The sequence below is a fragment of the Scyliorhinus canicula genome, chromosome 7 (assembly GCF_902713615.1).
Source record: "Scyliorhinus canicula chromosome 7, sScyCan1.1, whole genome shotgun sequence".
In the NCBI taxonomy this organism is placed as follows: domain Eukaryota; kingdom Metazoa; phylum Chordata; class Chondrichthyes; order Carcharhiniformes; family Scyliorhinidae; genus Scyliorhinus; species Scyliorhinus canicula.
Window position 1 is genome coordinate 143,809,780 of NC_052152.1, and position 13,982 is coordinate 143,823,761.

Genomic DNA, 13,982 nt, shown 5'->3' on the forward strand with positions numbered 1-13,982 from the left:
ACTGGTCGAGACTCCAGAACATCAGGATAGTGGGCCTGCCAGAGGAATCGAGGGCAGGGGTTCAGGTGGCTATGTGGCCCAGATGCTGGGGAACCTAGTGGGGAGCGACAGCTTCCTCAAGCAGCCAGAGATCAACAGGGCCAAAAGGTCACTCCGGCTGAAACCCAAGGCGGTGGGCGGAGCAGCCGAGAGCGATCAATGCCAAGCTCCACAAATACCAGTGTGGTGAATGTGATTCACACTATATATAGTTGCCAATATCACTCCATGTATATATGTTCGTTCTCTACCCTTGTAAGATCAATGCTGAATATAGTTGCCAATATAACTCCGTTTATATATGTTCACTATCCACCATTGTAAGTGCAGTTGCACTATCCGGCCACCAGGGGGAGTCGCTCTGGGAGTACGCGAGTGTTTGTACTGGGCTCCTCCCTTGGCGCCGCCCAGGACTCCTCCCCCTGGGACCGATGTATAAAGATCAGTGCCTTAGAGCCAGCCTGCCAGTTCACCTGAAGTTCAACGACAAATAGGCTGGCTCTGTTGTAAGTGTATTAAAGGCTCTGTTCAGATCCAACTACACGTGTTCGCTGAATTGATGGTTCCATCAACCAGGACCAAGAAAAGTTGCTCGCTGGGCCAGACAAATGAAGGCCTGCAACTGGGAGGGGCACAGGGACAGAGTCTAACACGACATTGGGGCAGACCTGGCAAAGCGCTGAGCAGAATTTAACAGGGCGGAGTCGATCCTGTACAAGAACAATATCAAATTCCAGTCCCGGTTAATGTACCAGATCAAAGAACATTATTTTACACAAAAATACTCATAGAAACATAGAAAATAGGAGCAGATGGAGGCCATTTTGCCCTTCAAGCCTGCTCTGCCTTCCCCGATATCCTATGATCCCCTTCACCCCAAGTGCTTTATGTAACTCCTTCTTTAAATAAAAAACATTTGGAGTATGGCTAATTTGAGTGAGATGAAAATGTTCCAATTAAAGTGGATTCACAGTTTGACAGCAAAACTGAAACAGGAAAATGGGAAGCCTTCAAAACAAATTGCGTGTAGAAAGTATATTTCTGGCAACAATTCAGTTTACAATCTCACCCTTTACCAGAAGGTCTCAAATTAGGGGCAGACTTGCTGAAAAACCTGTTCCCTTGGTCCAAGACATAATGCATTCCTGGTTGTCATTTACCATAAGTCACATCATTCAAACCTGGACCGGAAATTGTGATGCGATAATTGTGTAAAGAAACTAAATCCAGCAAGCCAGAAAATATGCTGTAAATACATTTAGGAGCATTTAAAAAGATAGAAACAGGAATGGGCTTGTCATTCAACTAGATCAAGGCTGGTCTGTATCTCAACTCCATTTTTGAGCTTTGCTTGCATTGCCCTTAGCATGACCTAACAAAAATTTATCCAAGAATTCAAATTTTCACACACTTCTCCAACGTTCTTTGTCATGCTTTGAATCTTGAATCCAATCAACGCCTTGATAATAACAATAGCTTCAGGAAAGATTGTCACTTACAGCGGAAATAAATATGAAGTAAATTTCATGAATTCATGTTCTCGGTGCAGGGCATCAGGCTCAGGGATGGTTAAAGCCAATCGGTCACACCAACATTTCTGACCATTAAAATTGATGATGGAAATTGTTAAGGGCCTGCTGATTCTCTCATTTCCCCCAGTCACCCGTTCACCACTTGAATTGCTGATATAGTAGTACCAATACCTTACTTTCACCCAGGAGTAAAATCCACCAACAGGAGTGAGCACAATTCCATACAGCCCAGTAACTGAGTACCCCATCATTGACTGTAGTCATTCTCTGTGGAAGCTTTCAAGCTTAAGTTGGAAAAGATGACTGCAGTTTTCAAGACTGAGGTTGGTCGATTTTAGTAAGGTAACATTATAAAGATGGGTATTTGAAACTGAGAAACAGGTCAATCAGGATGTAATTAAATTACTGAACGTGCTTGAGCAGTTGAATTGCCTGCTTTGGTAATGAAAGGATTTCTTACTGTAATTCTTGTTGGGCTACTTATGAAAGAATAAAGGAATCTACATGTTACTTCTTTTTCTGGTAGGTTGCTCTCTACACCTTTTTCTTCCGGCATTCACTTTAGTCGGTAATAAATTATTTTTTATGTAACTACCTCATGCACTCAGCCCTTCTACTCCCAGGTCCTCCAGCCCATTAACCTGATGACCAATTTTTAAAAATATTAATTTGAGTACCTAATGTTTCCATTTCCAATTAAAGGGGCAATTTAGTGTGCCTAATCCACCTAACCTGCACATCTTTGGGTTGTGGGGGTCAGACCCAAGCAGACACAGGGATAATATGCAAACTTCACACCAGACAGTAACCGGGGTCAGGATTTGGTTCTCCGCTGATGTTTTGAGAGAAGATGACTTCTCACAACTCACTGAATTTACTTTGTGTGTGCTTGATGCTCCTAATCATAATATCAATTCCACAGTCAGCAGTGCCTATTGGTTCTCTGAGGTGTCAGTCAAACACATACCATGCACTTTTTTCTATTTAAGGATTTTGTGACCAGGCTTCCTCTGCTACTCAACACTGAAACATTGTGTTCACGGTGAATTTGGCAGGAGTAGAGTGTAGGTGCAGGGTGTTTCCAGAAATGCAAAGTTAACTTCGAGGGATCGAGAATTTGCAACAGGTAAGTGTCACTGTATTAGGTGTGTTGTGAGTTGGTGCAGTGAGATCCAAGAGATCTCAAAGTGTGCAAACCGTGGACAATGTCAGAACGTTAGCAGTGAGTGTGAATTAAACAAGGCGGTCTTTAAATGTTAATCTCTGGTTCACCATTAACTGAAATGTTAATTTCTAGACTAGACGGTTGCCACAAGGACATCTCGTATCACTATGGAGCATTTGGTAGTTTTAGACATAATGACGGATGTAAGGACTCTGATTATATACAATAGATGAATATCTGTGCCAGAGTTAGAGAGGGTGATTAACCTTTCTATATGTTTCAAAACCACAACCCACCAAACAGTAGTTAACATTTCTTTTGAGACAAACTGTCAGCAGATTTCTTTGATGAAGGACAGATTATATGGATTATATGTTGAAACGTGAGTTTGTCAAACCAAGATAGATAAGTGAAATTAAGGGAAGCAACTCGGAAACTGTGGAATATGCTGAACAAAGTATGAGAGCGTGCCAGATAATAGTTGAGTTCATTACCACAGGAAAATGGAAACAGGAAAGAAACAGAAAACAGGCAGCAGGTTGGGCAACACGTATGAGAGAGAAACAGAGTTGTGTTTCAATGATTATCTTTCTTCCCTCACTTTTCTTAGATTCTTTAATTATTTGATGAATTTTGTCTTGGAATTGTTGGAAATTCTGTACTATATCTGGTGTTCAATGTACCGCCTCCCACAATTCTAATCCTGAGGAAACCGTAATTCATCGTAATCTTTTCCAGCATTCTTTCCCATTTATTTTACTTCAGTGAAAATATTGTCAAGATAATGGGATCCATGATCAATGTCTACCTGCAGGTCACTCGGGGATATTCCTCATCCTTTTGGGATTATAAAATATTGGCTTACTGCAAATACACATATTTGTGTTAGTTCTCATCTGTCTTCAGTTTACTGAATTTAGTTCGATGCTCCTCCTCCCTGATGGTCTCAAAGTTGGTTTTCTATGGCGGAGATGCCAATTCCTTGATGATTCAGAATGTTTTCACACACTACTGGCCACATTAACCATTTTATGCTTTGCTGTTATCAAGTCGTTAAGCATGTCTAAGACACATTCTTCTGTGTAAATTTACCGTGCATCTCTGCATGACAGTTGAACAAATCACATCTGCACAATTACACTGGTATCTCAAGATTATGCTTCACACGATGTCTGATAAAAGCCATTCTTGGATGTTCACTGGTCTTACCAAAGTATTTGGATGACACCTTGTCTGGAGGGGTAAAATTTAATGTTGGCGAATGTTCCTTGAAACCAGTGGAAAGCAGCATTGCTTTCCACAGGGGGTGGGGGTGGGGGCAACACAGTTCCAAGATAATCAGGCACTCTGGGTGGTGTTAGACCTCCCCCAAAGTAACCGTGCAGCAGGGCAGACATCCCAGCTCAAAAAGCTGCCAGCCAATCAGAGACCAGATGTTCTCCAATACCGGCAGCGTCACTGAGAGTACTGGCCACTGTGGGTATTGCACTTGGGACTTCACCTGCACTCATCACTGGAAAAAGATCAGTGTGAGCGAGATGGTAAAGGGACGATGATGCAGTGGGGACAAGATGAGGGATACGAATTGAAAGCAATCACAGGAGAATCATAGAACTTACAGTGCAGTAGGAGGCCATTTGGCCCATCGAGTCTGCACCAGCCGTTGGAAAGAGCACCCCACTTAAGCTCAAACCTCCACCCTATCCCCGTAACCCAGTCACCCCACCTAACCTTTTTGGACACTAAGGGCAATTTAGCATGGCCATTCCACCTAATCTGCACATCTTTCTCTATCGGAGGAAACTGGAGCACCCAGAGGAAACCCACACAGAAACGGAGAGAATGTGCTGACTCCACACAGACAGTGACCCAAGCCGGAATCAAACCTGGGACCCTGGAGCTGTGAAGTCCTGAAAGACGTGCTGTTTGGTCATTTGGACATTCTGAATTCTCCTTCTGCGTACTGGACAGACGCCTGAATGTGGCGACTAGGGGCTTTTCACAGCAATTTCATTGCAGTGTTAATGTAAGCTCACTTGTGACAATAAAGATTCTTATTATCATGATTCTGTCACTTGTAGTAATTGTCGTTCAGTCCTTAAATTATTTTAACTGTTGGACCTCTTGCTGTCCTATCAACATTCACCCAAAACTAGAAACCACCGTCGGTCTGTTTAAAAAGATGAAGAGACCAATATGGTAATTTTTCCAATCATGTCTGTCAATTTAGAAACCGAGCGTGCGATTTAACGGAAACAATTCTAAATGTCATTTCAGGCGATTTGGCTGGGGGTATCTCTCCAGGATAGCACATACTTAGGGCATAATCTACCCAAATTGGGACAGTCCTGTAGCACGCACAATTTGCCAGGTTTTCTAGGCGCTCGGAGCGCCAAGAAACAGCCCGCTATCTAACACCGATCCGGATAGTTCGTGGGCCTCAGCAGGAAATGCGCGGCCTAGGTCACACTTCGGCCCATTTTTAAATGCCGTCCCAATATCTTGAGGTTCCGACACAACCTGCAACCCCCCCCAGCCCAACGCACATTTACAGGGGTCATCAACCCCCCCCCCCCCCCCCCCAATCCATGCAGGGAAACATCTGATGCCACCACACAAAGAATGCCAGCTTGACACCTTGGCAATGCCAGCCTGGCAGTCCCCCTGCCACTTGACAGTGCCACCTGGGCACCTCCAGGCTGAAACCCAGGTGGCACTGCCTCAGCACCAGGCTGTCAATGCCAGTGCCCAGGTGGCACCAGCAGTGCCACCCTGCGCAGAGGGCAACCATCCAGGAGCCTTCAATCCCCTGGGAGAGACTCCCCCCCACAAGTGCCATTCCATCTGGTCCCTATTTATCAGGACCAGCACTGAACAGCACCCATCCATGGGCTCCATGACAAGGGAGTCAGGTCCCATGCCTTGCGTAGACGTTGGGAATGCATATTAGAGTGAGACTAGCTGTCTCACTCTAATATGCAGATTTGCCAGAAAGTGATCCCTGTGCAATCCATTGTACTGATAACAAAAGGGCGTAATGCAGGGCATTGCTAGAAAACTGGCGAAAATACTGAAACAAAACAGTGAGCCGCAGGCTGAGAAAACCAGATTAGGTAACACGTGAGATGCAACAGGAGCTGGCCATCCCCACATTTCACTAGAATCTGTCAGATCCACTTTCAAACCAGTCAACAATTTTGACTGCTATCTCCAAAGTGGGTGATCCCGGACCTGGTTGAGGTAATGCGGTTGAGAAACTTACCCCCCTCTCCTCGTCCTCTTCCATAGAAGGACGGCAGAATAGATGGGAAAATAAAAGTGAGTGATCATCCAGGCAAAAGCTGCAAGACAGCCGAAGCCCAAAACCTGGTGAGAAAAAGAGTAATAGCAAACAACTATTTCCTGAAGGTGAGGTGAGGCCATCACTGCAACCGCACATAGATCCCATATCCTTTGTGAGGTCAAAGCTCTAAAGGAGGAACTGGGAGTGGTGGATATGAATAGATTTCCCCTCAACCTCATGCTAAGTTTGAAATAGTTACGGGCATTCATCCAGAACCAGAAGAAAACAACCGAAAACATGTCCTGCTGGCCCAAATGTTGCTTGGAAGTAAAATGGAGGATGGATCAGGACATGCTTCCTAATGGTTCGATAGAGGACAAGGAGACTGGCCTGACCAGAACGCTCAGTTGGTGGGGCCTTGACTTCCACCAAATCTTGGAAAATATCAAGCAGGGCCCCACTGAAGACCCTTAGTGTTTTTGCAGATTGGTTTCATCACGTCTTCCGCTGCACTGGGGATGGTGGAGTCTTCAACATCTTCACGCTGAATGGTCTCCAAATATTAGTCTGTAGCATCCTAAATGTCTACTTCACTGAAAATGACCTGTATAAATTTGGCTGCTTGTGAGACGATCCATGCCTGTACTCTCCCAAGAAACCATCAAAATTAAGGTAGAGGCTGTGCAAGGACCCAGGGATTAACATAATTCAACCGGAGCTCGGGAATGTGGATTGGGAGCAGCTGTTTAAGGGTAAATCCACTTTTGAAATGTGGGAGTCTTTTAAGGAAAGTTTGATTAGAGTGCAGGACAGACATGTCCCTGTGAAAATGAGAGATAGAAATGGCAAGATTAGGGAACCATGGATGACGGGTGGAATTGTGAGACTAGCTAAGATGAAAAAGGAAGCGTACATAAGATCGAGGCGACTCAAAACTGATGAAGCTTTGGAGGAATATCGGGAAAGCAGGACAAATCTCAAACGCGCAATAAAGAGGACTAAAAGGGTCATGAAATATCTTTGGCTAACAGGGTTAAGGAAAATCCCAAAGCCTTTTATTCGTATATAAGGAGCAAGAGGGTAACTAGTGAAAGGATTGGCCCACTCAAAGACAAAAGAGGGCATTTATGCGTGGAGTCAGAGGAAATGAGTGAGATTCTTAATGAGTACTTTGCATCGGTATTCACCAAGGAAAGGGACATGACAGATGTTGAGGGTAGGCATGGATGTTTAAATACTCTAGGTCACGTCGGCATAAGGAAGGGGGAGGTTTTGGGTATTCTAAAATACATTAAGGTGGACAAGTCCCCAGGACCGGATGGGATCTATCCCATGTTACTGAGGGAAGCGAGGGACAAAATAGCTGGGGCCTTAACAGATATCTTTGCAGCATCCTTGAGCGCGGGTGAGGTCCCGGAGGACTGGAGAATTGCTAATGTTGTCCCTTTGTTTAAGAAGGGTAGCAGGGATAATCCAAGGAATTATAGACCTGTGAGCTTGACGTTAGTAGTAGGCAAACTGTTGGAGAAGATACTGAGGGATAGGATCTATTCACATTTGGAAGAAAATAGACTTATCAGTGATAGGCAGCATGGTTTTGTGCAGGGAAGGTCATGTCTTACAAACCTAATAGAATTCTTTGAGGAAGTGACAAAGGTAATTGATGAGGAAAGGGCTGTAGATGTCATATACAGGCGTTTGATAAAGTTTCCCATGGCAGGTTGCTGGAAAAAGTGAAGTCGTATGGGGTTCAGGGTGTACTAGCTAGATGGATAAAGAACTGGCTGGGCAACAGGAGACAGAGAGTAGTGATGGAAGAGAGTGTCTCAAAATGGAGAAAGGTGACTAGTGGTGTTCCACAGGGATCCGTGCTCGGACCACTGTTGTTTATGATATACATAAATGATCTGGACGAAGGTATAAGTGGTCTGATGAGCAAGTTTGCAGATGATACTAAGATTGGTGGAGTTGAAGATAGCAAGGAGGACTGTCAGAGAATACAGCAAAATATAGATAGATTGGAGAGTTGGGCAGAGAAATGGAAGATCGTGTTCAATCCAGGCAAATGCGAGGTGATGCATTTTGGACGATCTAAATCAAGAGCAGACTATATGGTCAATGGAAGAGTCCTGGGGAAAATTGATGTACAGAGAGATCTGGGAGTACAGGTCCATTGTACCCTGAAGGTGGCAACGCAGGTCGATAGAGTGGTCAAGAAGGCATACAGCATGCTTGCCTTCATCGGACGGGGTATTGAGTACAAGAGTCAGCAGGTCGTGTTACAGTTGTATAGGACTTTGGTTAGGCCATATTTGGAATACTGCGTGCAGTTCTGGTCGCCACATTACCAGAAGGATGTGGATGCTTTAGAGAGGGTGCAGAGGAGGTTCACCAGGATGTTGCCTGGTGTGGAGGGTGCTGGCTATGAAGAAAGGTTGAGTAGATTAGGATTGTTTTCATTGGGAAGACGGAGGTTGAGGGGGGACCTGATTGAGGTCTACAAAATTATGAGAGGTATGGACAGGGTGGATAGCAACAAGCTTTTTCCAAGAGTGGGGATGTCAATTACAAGGGATCATGATTTCAAGGTGAGAGGGGAAAAGTTTAAGGGAGATGTGCGGGGAACGTTTTTTACGCAGAGGGTGGTGGGTGCCTGGAACGCTTTGCCAGCGGAGGTGGTAGAGGCGGGCACGAGAGCATCATTTAAGATGCATCTGGACAGATATATGAACGGGTGGGAAACAGAGAGAAGTAGACCGTGGAAAATAGGCAACAGGTTTAGATAAAGGATCTGGATTGGTGCAGGCTGGGAGGGCCGAAGGGCCTGTTCCTGTGCTGTAATTTTCTTTGTTCTTTTGTTCTTTGATTAAGGTCATCCAGAACCCATGTGCAAAGAAAGGGTTGTTTGATTGCTGAAGCCTGGGTCACTGTCTTTGTGACTGCTGCAATAGTTATGGAGACCAGCAGTAACATTATGGGCCATCCCCCCCCCCCCCCCCCCCCCACCTTCTCCATGGACAGATGGAACCCGAACCTATTGAGCAGAGGCTAGAGGATGAAGGCAACAACAGGGATCATGCGGCTGTAGCTCAGCTTGTTGCCACTGTGCAGCAGCCATCCAGGAAAATGGTTAAAGATCCCCAATGACTCCAATAGGCTTTTTGGCAGAATTGGTTTCTCTTATTTGACATGATGATATTGGGCAATTTGTTAATCCATACTTTTGACAGTGCAGACCATCAAAATCAATGTCATACCAGCTCTCTGTTACCATTGTTTGCCACAACTCATGAATTTTGCAACACACGTTTAATTAGATTTTGACAATTCAAGCCAGAAAATAATTCAAGCACCCCTTATCCTCAAGATAGACAATGATGGAGTTCAAGTCACAGTCCTCTCTTCTACCTATATGGCCATGCATAATATTCAGGTTCTAGGAAGTAGGGATGTACTCAAATGCTATCAGGTAGTAATTTATTATGTTAATAACTGTATCTGGTATAACCCTAAAGAACGCACTCTCCATTCTGATGTCTGGTGTGCACTTGATATTCACAATTAAAAGAATTGGAGCAAGATGAACTAGCCATTTCTGATGACCCTGAGTTACAGGTGATCCTAGAGGCAGTGTCAGGTGTATTCACAACTCATAAACATGACTGCAGAAGAGATCTGAATAAATGAGCAGACAATTATGAGTTCTCGTGAAACAGTACTGTTTGGTATCCAAGATTATCGAGTACATTTGAGTCAACACAAGATCATTGTTAAAGCAGGTTGATGTTTGCAAAATCAGAAATTGTACAAGTTTTAACAAGTACCAAAACGTTTGGGGGGAAAATGTTTGGTTCTCTTTCCATCTTTCACTTTCTTTTAGTAACTTGTTTACCTGTTTCTTTCATTCTTTGTTTTTTTAATTTGACTGTAAAGTGCACAGAAGTGCCCCGTAGACCAACTTATCGGCCCTTCTTTAGCTTTAAGCTGTTTGCCCGAATGTCCACAGGATGTGTACCAAGAATGCAATCAGAATCTCCATGGCTCACCTCCAAAATTCTGAGGATGCCTTTCACCCCAGTTATGTCTATTTCCTCTCTCCGTCTATTTCTGGGTTTACTCATTTGAAACGCCTCTTTCTCAAGATCTCCTCCCAAGTTGACTGAGTTTTTCAGTTGTCACAAACCAAGACTTGAATGACAGCCAGTTCTGTGTATCCTGTTATATTCCCCTTGGCGGTAATATGTTGTGCTCTTTATCTTTTCTTCCAGACTGATTGGATGTGTTGATGACAAAGAATCCACCAATCATTAGATTGAAACAAAACTAATTTATTGTAAAACTATTAATTAAATGAAGTTTGCACACGCTACTGAGCTACAATTAATAATAAAGTAATATTGAATCTGTTTAGCAGTGCTCAATAATCTAAATAGTCACTAACTATACTATAATCTCACGTTGTGTTAACTCTTGTCTAACCTAATCTTCTCCTAGTGTTGCTCTCATGCTTTCTCCTTCACTAATACTGCTACCCATAATTCCCTCAGGTCAGATTTCTTTACAGAGAAGCGGTGGTGCCCTCTAGTGTTTGTATTACACAAAGATGTAATAATTAACCCTTCACTAACCTGACTATATACATATCATGATGTGGAGATGCGGCGTTGGACTGGGGTGAGCACAGTAAGAAGTCTTACAACACCAGGTTATCATTAGGATCACCTGTAACTCATGGTCTTCAGAAATGGCTAGTTCATCTTGCTCCAATTCTTTTAATTGTGAATATCAAGTGCATGCCAGACATCAGAATGGAGAGTGTGTTCTTTAGGGTTATCACCTGAGGAAGGAGCAGTGCTCCGAAAGCTAGTGTTTGAAACAAACATGTTGGACTTAAACCTGGTGTTGTAAGACTTCTTGCGATATACATATCATTTCATATCCCAGCTCCACTATCTACTGCTAATATAATCTTTAAACCAACAATCATATATAATTCACAAACTTTTCATTTTACAGTACGAACATGCTCAGTTTACATGATCACTCCCCTCCTCTCAATCATTCTGCTTTGTATTATCTGAAAGTGTTGCCATTGTGTTTGCATCTCCGATCTCCAGATCATTTGTAAAGACAGAAAATAAAAGATGCCTCAAAGCAGACCCCTGTGAAAACCCACTGTGGATTCCTCAGGCTAATGACAATTCCTGTCCCACCACCATCTGAGTTCCTTTGATCATATCCATCTATAAATATGTTCACTGATTTCCACTTCCTTTATTTTCAGTGCCAGCATTTCCAGTTGAACTGAAGGCCTGAATGAAATTGAAGACCATCACCTCCACCGTCAACCCCGCTCAAACTCCTTTGTCGCACCCTCAAAGTGAGTTGAATTGATAAAAGTGATTCTATCAATGACAATAAGGAAGTAGTGGACATGGTAAAGAATTGCTCTGTGCCTGTGTTTACAGTAGAGGATATGGTTAGCGTGCCATACCTCCCAGCAAAACTAAGGCTGCATCACAGAATTAATGTGGGCAAAGTAACAATACTGAGAAAAATAATGGGACTAAAGAGGGACAAGTTTCTGGGATCAGATGATTTCAATCACAGGGATTTGAAGGAAGTAGCTGAGTGCATTGCACTGAGTGGTGATGGTGCTGGGATTCTGAGCCTTGGGGAGAGGGCTGACAGGCGTAGGAGGAGATCAGATGCCTGAGGTAATGTTGCTGGAGAAAATCGGGTGGGTGGAGGGACGAAGTTGTCCAATCGCAGGAAAATCCCTGGCAGGCACATAGTATCCAGTAGCAAAGTGAAAAGTTAATCACCAGGAGATGTCATACTTGCTTAGTGAAGAAGTTATTTAATTCCACTGCTTTGCACATCCTGAATGTGTATGAGCTCGATGGTCTTTTCCTGCCTCTCAGTTTTGTATGTTCCTCTGCAAATTCCCCTGGGGCTGATATTTGCTGCTGTTAGTAAAGCTTTGAACATTTTAGGATTCATTAATAATAATAATAATAATAATAATTTTTATTAATTTCACAAGTAGGCTTACATTAACACTGCAATGAAATTACTGTGAAAATCCCTCAGTCGCCACACTCCAGCACCTGTTCGGGTACACAGAAGGAGAATTAAGAATGTCCAATTCATTTAACAAGCACGTCCCTCAGGACTTGTTGGAGGAAATCGAAGCACCTGGAGGAAACCCACGCAGACACGGGGGGGGGGGGGGGGGGGGGGGGACGTGCAGACTCCACACAGACAGTCACCCAAGCTGGGCATCGAACCCAATCCCTGGCACATTGCTTGCTGCTGTTAATAAACTTTTAACAGTTTTGGATTCATTACTTGTTGAAATAACAACCCAGCACAGCAGTTCTTTGAAAAGCATTTGGCCTAGTCTCTAAACATGACCCACAAACAAATCTCAGCCCCCAGTGCTTTCCCAACCTCACCCACTACATTGTGGTTCTGGTTTGAGGCCATGGCCCTCTGCCTCCTCCCCCATTCCTTTGGAGAGAAGGACAGTTAATGGTCAATTCCTTTCAGGCCATTGTCCCTCACCTCTTTAAAACAGCTAATAATCCAGTAACCCCCTATACCCCAGCCATTTTGCCGAACAGAAAAGCTTTAAGTGAGGCTTTAAGAAAAAGCAAAACTGTTCCTTCTCTCAACTATCAAGTTGTTTCTCATTCTTAATCCCACCTCTTCCACATTGATCTACCAGTCTCACAAAATATTACACAGTTTAATATAATCAGTAATTATACTAATACTTACCACTGTTTTTTAACCTCATTCAGCAAGGTTACGTAGATATGGGATGCAGCACCAGCCAGCAAGAAGAAAGACCACAGCAAGATAACAATGAGTTGAGGACTGCAGGTGCAGATGAGAAGGAGAAGAAGCAGAGGAGCAACAAGACAAACAAGCGTCGGAAATCTGGTTCACGCAACGGCTGTTGCTGTTGTTTGAGAACGTGTAGAACTTTCTTTTCTGCAGACATACCTGATGGAGAAGAGTCTAATGCGGAAGACAATGATGGATTAGGGGAATGTTTTTCTTTTGTATGCTGTGATCTCGGATGTTGCGAAGGAGGGGATTGTGATTGTGGAGACTGTGATTTTGGAGGCTGTGATTTAAGTGAGTTTTAACTGGTTGCTGCAGGGGACAGGCCAATAGACACTGAGAGATTCCAAATGCCCTGAAACATAATAGTAGAAGAAACTGCAAACCGCTTAAACTTTAGATACCAAATCAACAATAGCTGCACAAATTTAAGCACAATACTGTGTGATACAAATAAACGCCAGGTATTGATGGAATTGGGGTGGAAACACATATTGGGAAAAGTTTTAGCAGCTGAATTTCTGATACATGCACCCATTTTGGACCGCATTATGTCAGGAATTCTGCTCGAAACTATCAGCTGCCAAGAGTTTGTCATGCTTTTGTAAAGATTTGCATTTACACAACACCTTTCACAATTTCAGGATATCCCCAAATATTTTAGATTGAATGATATATTTTTGAAACCAAAAAGAAAATGCTGGAAAATCTCAGCAGGTTTGGCAGCATCTGTAGGGAGAGAAAGAGCTAACGTTTCGAAGCACGGTAGCATTGTGGATAGCGCAATTGCTTCACAGCTCCAGGATCCCATGTTCGATTCCGGCTTGGGTCACTGTCTGTGCGGAGTCTGCACATCCTCCCCGTGTGTGCGTGGGTTTCCACCGGGTGCTCCGGTTTCCTCCCACAGACCAAAGATGTGAAGGTTGGGTGGATTGGCCATGTTAAATTGCCCTTAGTGTCCAAAATTGCCCTTAGTGTTGGGTGGGATTACTGGATTATGGGGATAGGGTGGAGGTGTTGACCTTGGGTAGGGTGCTCTTTCCAAGAGCCGGTGCAGACTCAATGGCCTCCTTCTACACTGCAAATTCTATGAATCCAGATGACCCTTTGT

The 13,982-nt window shown here is 43.7% G+C and overlaps 1 long non-coding RNA gene across 1 annotated transcript; it reads left to right on the forward strand.

Moving 5' to 3' along the window:
* Positions 1-2,600: 2,600 nt before the first annotated feature.
* Positions 2,601-13,601, forward strand: LOC119968644. The gene is made up of 3 exons (XR_005461161.1): positions 2,601-2,697; positions 11,304-11,399; positions 12,826-13,601. It is a non-coding gene; the product is annotated as an uncharacterized LOC119968644 (long non-coding RNA).
* Positions 13,602-13,982: the final 381 nt, after the last annotated feature.